This window comes from Dioscorea cayenensis, unplaced genomic scaffold (genome assembly GCF_009730915.1).
Source record: "Dioscorea cayenensis subsp. rotundata cultivar TDr96_F1 unplaced genomic scaffold, TDr96_F1_v2_PseudoChromosome.rev07_lg8_w22 25.fasta BLBR01001234.1, whole genome shotgun sequence".
In the NCBI taxonomy this organism is placed as follows: Eukaryota; Viridiplantae; Streptophyta; class Magnoliopsida; order Dioscoreales; family Dioscoreaceae; genus Dioscorea; species Dioscorea cayenensis.
In genome coordinates this window covers 10,746-24,254 of record NW_024087625.1, presented here as the reverse complement: position 1 = coordinate 24,254, position 13,509 = coordinate 10,746, and the positions used below count along the sequence as shown (strand labels likewise).

General features: G+C 34.0%; 1 pseudogene; it reads right to left on the bottom strand.

Moving 5' to 3' along the window:
• Window positions 1–9,412: 9,412 nt before the first annotated feature.
• On the bottom strand, window positions 9,413–13,147 carry LOC120255902 (annotated as a pseudogene).
• Window positions 13,148–13,509: the final 362 nt, after the last annotated feature.

The following is a 13,509-nucleotide window of genomic DNA, read 5'->3' as shown; positions in this document are numbered from 1 at the left end:
TCTCCAAACCATTTGGACCTTGAGCACTGAATAAATAAATACTCAATTGTTTCTCATTCAGTGCCACACAAAATATAAGGATTGTTAGGGGCCCAATTGAAGCCTGTAGAGGTAATCATAAGTGGTCAGTCTACCTTTAAAAATAAGCCATAGAAAGTGCTTGACACAGGGAGCTACTCGAATTTCCCACAGTTTTTTCCATCCAATCCATTGGTTTATTAGGGGCAATATTTTGATTCAGATGATGATATACAACCGCTGAACTCTTGCTACAATGGGATTTAGGGTGTCATACCCAATGATTATTAGCATTTGAATCGATGATGCCCAGACTAGAGGAAATGTAATTCAAATTTTCACCAAACAGACACCTTAGACTGTGGGGATCCCAATTATCATTATGGATTAAATCAGAAATGTTAACTTGCTCAACATTTGTGCTCATGTTTATGAACATAGGCTTTAAAGCAATTGGAAATTTTGTAACACCATGGATAAAAAAGAAGAGAGATATAGGTTGGATTGATAGATTTAATCCAAAAAAAAAGGCTTTAAAAGAGCAGCAGAATTACAGAGACCCCAGAAAAATTAACCATAAACATTTATAAGGCACAGGATCATTCCATAAATTAATTTTACCATACTGTACATGCAAAATATCAACTCGGATAGCATCATCGGTGTTTAAATATTTAAAGACATTTTTAGCCATGACGGAATGATTAGCAAGAGTAAGATTTTTGATACCAAGCCTCCCTCAATTTTACCTATTAGTGATACAATTCCAAGCTACAGTGAGGATGCCCTTTTCATTGCCATCTTTATTCCAAAAAAAACTTTTCACAACTTTGGTTATCTTAGTAAGAATTGTGTCAGAAATGGGATAATGAAAAGGCTGATAAGTTGGGATGGATAGCAAGGAAGAATTAATTAGAACAGTTTTAGCTATTGGGGAGAGCTTAAAATTAATCCATCTATTATAGATTCAAAAGATTTTTACAATCATAGAATTAAAAGAAGCCATAGCTAACCTTTTGGGAGAGATTTAGATGCCCAGATAAATGAAGGGAAAAGAAGGCATGATTAAGATTTAAGATAGAATAGATGCTCTTCGAGACTCTTTTGTTAAACCAAGAAGGAAAATAAATCTAGGACTTGGCAAAATTTTGATGCTAACCTATTATCTTTGAATAAATGGATAAACATAGTTTGATGTTCCTAGCAGCCAATCTGGAGGCACGTCTGCACGCGTGATCAAAATGAGATTGTCAACTTACATCAAATGATTGAAGTTATGACGAAGATTGTAGCTGTATCTAGGAATCATGTCATTATGTAGGCGGCCAAAGTTCAACATGGAGATTAAGTTCTGAGAAACTAAAATAAAAAGATATGAAGAAATGGGGTCACCCTAACAGACACCGTCTGGAAGAGGAAAACTAGGGAGAGGGGGACTCCATTAATGAGAAGAAAAAAAAAGAACTAGAATTGAGACAGGTTGAAATCCAAGAAATCCAAGTGTCAGGGAAGTCCATTTTGGTTAAGGTGGCAAGAATTGCACTCCAACTAAGGGTATCATAAGCCTTTTCAATATCAAGCTTAATTAACATCCTAGAAGGGCCATTACTATCATACTCTAAAGAATGCACAACCTCTCGCACATAAATAATATTATCAAAAGAGCAACTGCCAGAAAACAAAAACCAACTTGTTCTCTACCAATAAGATGAGGGAGAACAAGTTTCAACAGGTTGTCAAGGATTTTAGAAATAATTTTGAAATGAACGCTGCATAGAGAAATTTGTCAAAAATCAAAGACCAACTTGGGGTTTTCCTTCTTGGAGATAAGAGCTATAAAAGTCTTACCCCAGAGGAAGGCATGACTAAGTTATCAAAGAAGTGGCGAATAGCAGAGAAAAGTTGTTCTCCAATAACTGGTCAGAAGGCACGAAAAAATTCAACGTTAAATCCATCAAGGCCACGAGACTAACCTATTGGGAGGTCAAGGACTGTAAGATAGACTTTCTCTCGTGTGACCTCATGAAAAAGGTTCTAGCCATCAAGATCATAGATCCTCGAAAAAAACACTAGGTAGTGCATTAATAATATATATAGCCATCATTAGTGTTTGGAAGGGAAAGTCCAAAGATTGAAGTAGAAATTAAGGAAAGCACGGTCAATATCTGATCGCCTCACCGTACACATTGCCTTCAAGATTTGAAACTTGGATATGAAATTAAAATGCAAAACAAATGCGAGCGATTATATAAAAAAATTGGTGTTTTTGTCTCCATCTTTGAACCAAAGCAAAACGGGCACTCTGTGCCCATTTGATGTTGCACTTGAGGCTAAAGAGTAGCTAGCTTAGCGTAATGTTCCATAAGGAAAGGATGGGAATCGGAATCAAAATTAGAAAGCTTTAAATCACAAATGTCAGACTTGGTTTTAATAATAGCATAATCAAAAACAAGTACGCGACAATAAATGAGAAAGAGCTTGCATGGGGCTACCATGAGGGGAAAAAAATTCTAGGCATAATTAAAACGAATACGCGACAACAGAAAATCCCTAACAAAACATACACCATAATAATATTTGCTTAAAGACCAAAATTAAAGAGAAAAATTTTAACAAGATAAATCAATTGGGAGGAAATACGATAGAAAATCGCTCTAAAAAATTGCACACTAATAATATTTGCTCAAAGACAAAACTAAAAGAGATAAAATTTTAACAAGATTAAATACCGCCCATGTCATGGGTTGCACCATTAGTGTTTTTCAAACATTACATGTTAGAGTAATTGGGAGCATTACATTCAAAGATCAGTCATGATGATTAAACCAAGAAAATTCCTTAGTATAAGGTAAAGTGCAATATGTTTACAAAGTTTTCACTGCTATAATTAGACTAATTCAAGCAAATGTAGGATTCAGATAAAAGTTTGAGGATACATAGAGCATTACATTCAAAGACCAGTCATTCATAACCAACCAAGTAAATTCTAGTAACAAAACTATAGTAAATTCTAGGATCAACATAAAAAAACACCCAACTTGAGAAGCATAAAAGGACTAAAATAAGTGTTCCCAAAACCATTTTCACCTTTCCTTTTCCAAAAGAAAACCCAAATTGGAGCAAAATATATTACTCTTAGGAATCAAATCTAAAAAAGAAAAATTAAATTGTTGATTAAAAATCTTGCAACCAGATCAATAACAACAACATCTCAAGCACACAAAATGATACCCATCTAACACAAGTTCAGAAATTAACACAAAATACAATCAATGAAATCACATCATTGCTCAAAAATCCATTTACACCAAATCAAATCAATTGAAAACCAATCAACATCCCACTCATAAAGTCTATGACATAATACAGTAACAGAAACACATAAATTAGGGCAAAATTAATTAGGGTTTGAGAAAAAAAAGGGAAATCATTTTTCACCTATTAGGCTCCTGCACGAATTTGGAATTCTTAGCATCTACCTCTAAAGATCAAGAAACAAAAACAAGATATTAGAATAAAGGATGCAAAAGAATCAGAGAGATGGAGATGGTGATGGTGAGAGATCTACCAGTGAGGGCGGTGGTGAGCTTCACGATGAGGGCTCCAGTGAAAAAAACTTTGTTTCTACAATTTCTGCAGATTGTGCGAGTCCTTCGTATTCTCATGCTCCAGCGTCCAATGCTGAAGATTTGACGATCGGCGATGAAGATCCAACGGCCAACAATGAAGATCCACAGGCCGACGCTGAAGCTCCAGCGATGAAGCTCCGATGATGATGGATCTACCACTGAGGCCGATGTTGAGGATGAAGCTGCCGATCATTGGAACAAAGCTATCGAGAGGAAAAGATGAAGATGAAATCACGGCTTAAGTGGTAATTGTGTAACCCACGGTGGTTTCACTGTAAATCGCTGAGGAATGTTGCAAATCACGGCAGTTACGTCATGACTGCCATGAATTCATTGAATTTCATGGCAATTATTCACAATAATCACAAGGAAAAGTAGTGAATTCACAGCCAAAGCACCAACCGCCACATGAACAGCTGGGAATATGAGTAATCGTGGCGGTTGAAATCAAACCGCCGGGAAATGAGAGCCACAAATTGCATATCTCCTTGTAGTGATCCCGGACAACAAAATGACACCCCAGATAGTCAAGCCAAAATTTTTTGAAACAAAAAACACTACAGCTCTGAAAAGTTTGCATGCAAGTAGAAAGAAAAAAGAGAGAATGATCAGAAAATGTTCACGATAAATGCTCAAGATATATGACTTAAAAATAGTTGTCCATTCCAGATTCACTAGAAAACTGAAATAATTTGGCCCACCAACAAGCAAAGCCACATTGATTGTTGCACCAAGTGCACAAAGGACTGGAATAATTTAAGTCTAAAAGATTATTAACTTTAATAAAATCAAGAAAGAAATGAGCTTTACGATCATAATACGAAAATGAACCCCTGTGTTCATTGTGGGAAAGAACATAGTTGAAATCCCCCTCAATGAGCTAGGGGAGATGCAAAGAAGAAATTTTAGCTAACTCATGCCATAAAGAACACTGGATGTGAAAAATGATGAGAATTATAAACAATGATAATAATGAAATTTTTTTGAAAAGTCAGAGGAAATCACTATATACAAGGCTCTGCGCAAAGCAGTGACATGGGTGACCTAGCCGATGAGTTTATTCCAAACCATGAGGATGCCTCCAAAATAGCCATTTGCCATAATTGTGACCTAGCCCCAATTTTGGGGGATTTTGTTGTAGAAACGATCCACTCGCTCCCAGTTCACTCTAGTTTTCAACAAGACAACTATGGGTTTATGAGTCCAGATGAGCGAAAAAATGTGAGAAAAAGTATCTCTCACAGAGATCCCTTTACAATTCCAATAGAGAATTTTCGTAGAATTCATAAAACAAGAAGTAAATAAGATAAAAAGGAGTGAAAAAAAACTCTCTAAAGAAAAAGACAATAGACGAAAATTGAACAGGAAAAAAGCGAACATAGGAACTGGGGTTCCCGAACTCAAGTCTTCCCTTCTTCAGGAAAAGAGCAGAATAGTGTGAACCTTTCTAATTAGCGCCTTTCTCCTCACCTCTTCCTGATATTGGTCTAGTGTCATCATATCATCAAGTCCTTCTTCATTGGACATTAGTTAGTCTAACTCCTTTGAAGAATTTTCATCTTGATTACTGTCTTCTTCCATCGCTCCACCATCAAGAGCAGAGTAGACCTTTTCCACCACCATGAGATGAGATCTTCTAGTGTCCTTGGGAGAAGAAGGGGGTAAACACAATAAGGAAGTTCGAAGGACAGGAGGGGAAGACTTTGAACGGGCCAAAAAAGGAGCCTTTCCTTTATCTAGGGATCTGGGAAAAGGTATGAGTTGATTGGAGAGTTCAGGCACTTACGTAGGGATGGGAAGCTACATCACCGCCCATGGATTTGAGTGTGTTCCCAATGGATTGCAAATGATGTAGGATCAATGGTTGGATTTAAAGAGTCTGGGCTATGTGAACTAGCCATCAAATCACGTTTGATATGTTTAGTGTGGGTTACTTGGGGAATAAGGAACCACCCACGACTGTTGTTTCTTATTTCGCTACGTGGACCACGGACTACTATGCTTGGGAGACTCCAGCCTTGGTACTCACCACGGCTGTTATGCTCTAAGTAGCGTGACTAGCACGTGTATCGCCACCACGACCTTGAGCACGGCCTCGCTGGCGAGACCAGCAGCCAGGGGCCGTAATCCGTTTCAGGCGAAGATGATATCGAATCAGTTAGGACCTCCGACAGTGGAGGCTTCGGGCAAGGGTCATCAACCACCGTGTTTTGATTAGCGACTTCTGGATCCAAATGAGAACCGACCACCTATCCTTGTTCTACACAAGGGGGTGGAGAGGTTTCTGCCGGTTCCAGCCATCGCTTTTCAAGTATAGGAGTTGCTTCCATGCCCGATCATTCCATATGTATAACAAAATGTTGGTTACCTTTCATACAAAACAACGACAAAAACTCAATGGTGATCATCTCCTATCCAAAAGCCTTTACTTTAGAGGCTTAGACAGGTTCAAGAGAATTAAGGAATGAAAGAAATAGCAAATAGACAATTCTAATGATAATTCAGTTGGAAAGTACCAATAATATTTTTATTTAGTTGATAGGGTATTTGCCATTTGGATTCTTTCTTTGCTTAAATTCTTTAAGTTGTATATTAAACTCTAAATCAATTTGGAATTTTTAGAAATTAAACTGGTTTTAGATATATTTATTAGTTCCAATCCCTCTAGCAAGCATGCATATGCTCTGTGTTTTTAGGATTATGTATCCCATAAATTTTTTTTTCAATCATTAATTAATTAATTAATTAATTTTTATTTGGTAATTAATATTGAAAACCCATAATATAAACAAACACTTACTATTAATTATAATTGCTGATATTTAGTTCCTAAATATTTATATTAACTAATTGGTCAAGTGTATATGATATGCAATGTTAAGATGCCCATTCTTTTTAATCAAATCGTGGTATGATTGTTATTTCATTAAATCTTATATCAAATTGCAAAATAATAATAATAATAATAATAATAATAATAATAATAATAAAACATAATTTTCATTAAAATCATCATATTTCAAATATCTAATGATATATATTATAAAAAAAAATTTATCATTAAAAAAAGGCTAAGGATTCATTTTCCCAAAACTCTTTCCAAATTAAACACTTCAAATATTGCTCTTACAGACAAAATAAAATAAAAAGCAGGGGTTATGAGATATTCTTAAAAAGTGAGAGACTGAAAAGTAATTTTTCTATTTTACAAGGGTGGAGAGTAAAATTGGGAAATTTTGAAAAAACGGACTCCGAGGTCTAAAGTGCAAACTTTCCTTCTAAATTTCAAATTGATTGAAGAATACTGTCTGTTTCTGGCGGGACAATTTCAAACCTTAGCTGCGGAGTCTTTGAAAATGGTATTGAAAACTCGCCTCTTAACAACCACTGCCTATCTAGTGTAGTATATTGTTTTTTTAAATGTGAATAAGCAAACTGAAAATCAAATATTTAGATCGGTATTATAGTATTGTTTCATTACCGTATAAAATGTAGTAGAAATAGTATAGCAGACTAACAGTACTGTTTATTATTTGTATATTAGGTTATGTATGAGAAGATGTCATTTTCTTCTCCATATTTAACCGAGTTAACAAATCTTAGGTTGATAATATATCATAATTAGTGTATCACAATACTTTCTCTTTGTGGGCGGCACTTGTCATTTTTGTCAAAAGCATGAAAAAATAAAAAAAAGTTGGCCTCTTGCTCTATTCATGACTTTTTTTTACTTTCAATCAATCAACTTGTCAATTCAATTTAGTATTCAATTGTGTCAATGAACCACTGCCTATCTAGTGTAGTATATTGTTTTTTTAACTGTGAATAAGCAAACTGAAAATCAAATATTTGGGTCGGTATTATAGTACTGTTTCATTACTGTATAAAATATAGTAGAAATAGTGTAGCAGATTAACAGTACTGTTTATTAGTTGCATATTAGGTTTTGTATGAGAAGATGTCATTTTCTTCTCCATATTTAACCGAGTTAACAAATCTTAGGTTGATAATATATCATAATAAGTGCATCACAATACTTTCTCTTTTTGGGCGGCATTTGTCACTTTTATCAAAAGCATGAAAAAATAAAAAAAAAATTGGCCTCTTGCTCTATTCTTGACTTTTTTTACTTTCAATCAATCAACTTGTCAATTCAATTTAATATTCAATTGTGTCAATGAATTTTAAATAAAGAGTAAGTCATTCATGATGGTTTCTATTTCTCTGTTTCTTTACTTATGTTCATAATTCAGAATAATGAAATTTGTCATCTTTATTAAGAGGGCTTTAGTTGATCTTTTATTTCTGGCTTGATTGTGTATTGTATGCTAGTCTTAGAATATACTCTGACAAACATTTTCATTTGAATCTTGATAAACAATTTTACTGTTCTTAGTGATTTGCTTTGTTTCTCTTGTGACTTTATTGTTATTGCTCAAAAATATATGATTTTTGATTGATAGTGAATTAGTTTGTGTATCAAGTTTGGATTTAATGAAGGTGTGACCTCTATTTAAACAAAATTTGTAACAACAAAAACAATTGAGTTTTCCACACTAATGATTTTGGGTCTTGGTTAACAATGGAACAAATTTTACCTTCTTATGATATGAAAAAGCTCTGCTCTTGCAGAATACCACATGGCTTTATGCCTGAGGCAATGTTCACATTACATTTTATATGCACTTTTCAACATACTTTTTACTAGGTTCATCTATGGGGAGGTGTAAAGCATGTATCAAACTTTTCATTGATGTAGACCTGATAACTTCATTCTTCTTTGGTCATCTTCTGGTTACACCTAAGATGTGCATACTGACTTTGTTTAAGAGGTTTTAGTTAGTTAATATTATTTTCTTGGTAGGCAAATGGTCAAGAATGGTTCTAGATTACTATTCTGAACTTCCATCCTGTGTTCTTTAATCATTATTATGATTTCTTTGGTCTTGTTCTGTTAAATATCAAACATCCAACCTTCATGATTTTACCAAATTTCTTTGGTCTTGTTCTAGATCACTATTCTGAACTTTCATCCTATATTCTTCTAGCTTATTAATGGATTAGAGGAAATTGTATGTGTATTAGGCTAATAATTAGGTGGGTTTGGTCATGTTTGGTTTGGTTCAAATCATATCAACTATAGTTTCGATGTGGTTCAATTATTTTCTTCATTTGTGAACTGCCAGATAAACCAATTTCATGATGCCAATCTAATTTCTCAAATCCCAAAAGTAGGAATCTCTGAACTTTGGTCTGTATATGTTTTGTACTGTACAATAATCAATCTGTGTGAGAATTGTTTGCATGATTGATACATCACAGACTTAGAAAGGTAAAATTGTCCTAACAACGTGATTATGAGTCAGATTTAAAACGACACCATTTCATTGATCATTTTAATCGTACTTCTTATGAAGAGTAACTTAACATGCTTTTTTTTTTTCACTCCTGAACTGCATAGTATTCATTGCACTGAGTACATAATGTCATCAATTTCATTAGTTTTTGGATGTGAGTTTGACAAGATATTAGAACTGTACCTTCAATTGGCAAAACTCTTTGTACAATTCATTTGAATTTCACAGTTGTAATCAGGTTTTCTATCTGAATGTTGAAGGCTGGATGAACTATGATTGAAGAACTAATTTTGTCCGCCTTTATGAAAGTTGGTTTCTGAGTATCTATCCCGATAGGATTCAATTCTAGGATGATAAATTTTAAGATAGTGTTCTATGTTTTATAAATGTTATTAGAGAAATGCATACTTAATTATCCATTCTTCCAAGCTTTTCATTTTCCAATTCTGATACAAAGGCCAGAACAAAACTGGTTTTTAAAAGATCAAAACTGATAGTTGAAATTCATTTTTCCAATACAAACATAAGCAAACTGCTCTTTTACTTGATAAGATCAGCAGTTTACTTCGATGCTTTGATCTCAACGACTAGTATACAGTCTTGAATGGCGCCGACAGCTTCAGGTTGTGCACAATGTCGGCAACAGAGCCAATACCAGCAGCAATAGAAATTAAAAAGCAGAACATACTCAGGCCCTGAAGCATGGCCCATTTGGAACTTCTTCTGCTGATCTTATTCTGTGATACATGCATTCTTACTGGAAAATAAACACTGAGAGGCCAGAAGCTGAGAGCCCCAATGATCCCCAGTATGGCATTAAACAATGGCATCAGCAATGAAACCAAAGTGGTAAGCATGATCAAAGCCGATCGAAACACCAACTTCAACAGAGTGTAGCTCAGGTAGCTCTTATCAGTGAAAGGCACTCTGATTGTGTATGTCCTGTGGATGAACTTAGCATTAGGCCATCGAGCAGCGACCGTCTCCTCAAATCGTGCGAAGATTGGTTGCGCATAAACCTGAAACACATCATAATTTCAGCTCTACTTCTCCTTGTTAGATTAAGGATTTAAGTTTATACCTGATATGCTCCAACAAGATGGATGATGACACAGATATTAGCGAGATCGACAAGCCAAAATGGCTCTTGGAATCCACCAGTAAGTATGTTCCCTGGAGCAGCATTGCCAAATGCAGCATATCCTGTAGAACCAAGTGCCATGTAGAAGATGGTTGTCAAACTAATACCATAAAATGTTGCCTTCTTCATTGTCTTGTTCTCTGGAGGAGGCGATTTCAACGTATTCTGCAACCAAAAAAACAACTTTTAAATTTCTGCTGCACAGATTAATTAAAAGAATTCATTCTATGTTACCTGAATTTCAATGAAAACATCGGCGAAAGTATAAGCAAAAGCTACATTCCCTAGAGCTAAGAGCACATTGACCAGCTTATGGCTGCCATGAGTGCCTGCAAGTCCTCCTCTGAAGTCTCCATGGGAGACCCATTTAGCAATGCATAAGCCGAGACTGATAAATGAGTACGCGAAAGACGTGACCACGGCAACGACAGAAAGCCAGGTAATGTTCTCCAAACTTGGAAACTGAGATAATACTAATTGCACCATGCCAAAGATCAGCATGAACACTGTCCCTGTCGAACCACATGTTGCATGATCTCCATGTTTATGGAAGCAGTTCACTCTCTTTACAGCACTTCAATTGCAAACACACACACATATATATATATATAAGTGAGTTATTTTTTCATCCAATTCTATACATCAAGCTTGAAAATTTCAATAAGATGACTTACATCATGCTGGTACTGGCTGTAATTGTGTATCCAACCATAGTCCCCCATAGATTCACATACTGTGCACAACCACATAAGGAAACTTCTCTAGGACCTGTAATTTGAGTCATGAATGATTGTCAGTGAATCAATAAGTTTATTGGGTAAAATTATTTGGTGCAAATAGTTGGCATTATAATGGTTTCATTTGTTGTATATATATGTGTGTGTATATACCTAAGTATGCTCGGACGGCGTCCATGTAGGCATGGTTGATTGTTCCGGTGATAGGGTCGGGATAACGGTAGCAGTCGGCGAGGAGTGTAGAGGTGTAGTAGGTGACACAAGAGAAGCCGAGGATGACTAGAGGACCGAAAGATCCATCCTAATTGAGCAACACTCCAAGCAAGTGCGAGCACACCGGAGCCGATCACTGCAGCTACAATGTGTGCAGTTGCAGACCACACTGTGCCTGTATGCAGCAGCCATTTTGGTGTAAGGAATGTTTTTTATCTTATAATTTTGTTTTATTAAAAAATTTCATTATGTTTAGATTTAAGATTATGTGAATGTACTATGTAGGTGCTGAAACAAAATTGACATTATACCTATTCAGAAAAAAAAATAGATATTATAAACTAGAGAGCTGAAAATTGACTCAAAATTTGACTAATTTAATTTGATCAGCTTGATTTTGAATCAGTACTTCTAATTTGGATGAGTATGAGTCTAGTTTGAATTTGTGAAGTCCAAAGTGTAAATAATAATTTTTTTTACCAAATGATAAATTTGTAATACATAAATTTTTAGAATAAACTATTATTATTATTATTATTTAATTTTTTTTTTACAAAAGTGACAAACATCATTAAAAGAATGGACAAGTATAGGAGGATTAATTTCTCATACTATATAACTCTGAAGTTAAAGAAATACAGATTCTCTATAGGGGATCCACATCATGACCAACAAACAATATTGATGCATGATACTTGTCTCTAATGTACAGTATATTAACAGTTTGATAAATAATACTACAAAAGCAAGGTTTTGAACCCTCACTTTGTTGTATAGTTTGGGTGAGTCACTATTAAATTATTCTTATAAGTTTTTGAACGCTCACCCTCTGTTGTACACTTTGAATGAGTTATAACTGAACTACTAGTGATTTTTGGGATGTTAATATTCATGGACATAAATACAAATTTTTTTATTTTATTATTTTAAAATTTTGGTAAAATAGACAACCCATTATTTTATTATTTGTGATCACCTAGTAAGTTCTAATTTCTGAAAATTGATGAAGTGTAAATTGTTACAGGACATTATTTTCAAAGATAAAAGTTAATTAAATAATAAAATATATAGACTACATGGAATATTTTCTTGAAAACACAGTGACCAAGTGAATAATATTAAAATATATATATATATATACAGTTTCAATTGAACAGAATAATAATGAGATGAATTCTAGTAATCCTCCATGACTAGGACAATTTCCCCCCACTAATTGAGTCATTAACACAAGATCCTCATTCTCTTTTCCTTGTTCATGAATCCTGCATTGTTTTCCTTAAATTTATTATTTCACCAATCATTCTTGTCCCTCAGCTTATCCTTCTTTCCTTTTTTAAAATTACCTTTTAATATAAAATTTATATAAATGATATACGTGCCCCCCATAATATATATCTCTTTTATTTAGTTTTAAGCACAGTTGTATTTCACACTCTTCATCAATTTTAAGTCACAAATATGATGCGGTCTAAAGTGTGATGCATGCCTTGTCAATGAATAAATGAATACATAATTTATGTATTGGGTTATATAGAGATATTTGTATTTCTATCATAAACACATTGTCTATATAAACTTTACGTAAATAATAAAGAATATTAATAAAAAAAATAATTAAACAACGTTGTTGTTGTTGTTATTAAATAAACTTGGTTTTTTAATTGAATTTCCGTTTAGTTTAGTTTAGTTATTGAACTTTAAAACAAAATAAATAAAATACACAATATAAACAATTATATAGATATATATATATATATATATATATGATGTTTATAAATCTCAAATATAGCAGACAAGTAATGAAGTGATAACACACATAAATTAAAAAGGTTGAGAATTATTAATGTGAATAACTTGTACCTTGTCTTTCATGATCACCTCCTTCAACATCTCCAACTCTTCCCTTCATCTTTCTCTCTTGCTCTCTATCTTCTCTCGCTCAAACAACTAGAGGAAGAGGCAAATTAAGAAGCTCATGGGTTCAAACACTAATTTGCTCATTTATAAGAAGATTCAGAAGGCATCCTACTAGACATCCAATACTTTAAAAGGATGTCTAACTTGCTTTATAGCTTCAATCTTTAAAAGTAATTCATTCAAGTTATTAAAAAATAAAAACTTTTTTTTCAATACTATATGTTGTATTGGGTGCCATACTCGGATGATGGGCCTCTGATGTAAAGTTTAAAACTTATAAGAAACCGCTACTTGCATCATTAATTGTTTTTTTTATAAAAATAGATACATCACAATATATTAAAAGGGTGAAAAAAAAATGAGCAAAATATAGAGATTACCAAAACTTAAAAAAATGAAAGAGAAATATATCAATCAAAAGTGGAAATACAAAAGAGAGAAGATAAAATAAATAACTAGAAAGAGAGACTACAGAAATCGGACAACGTGCAACG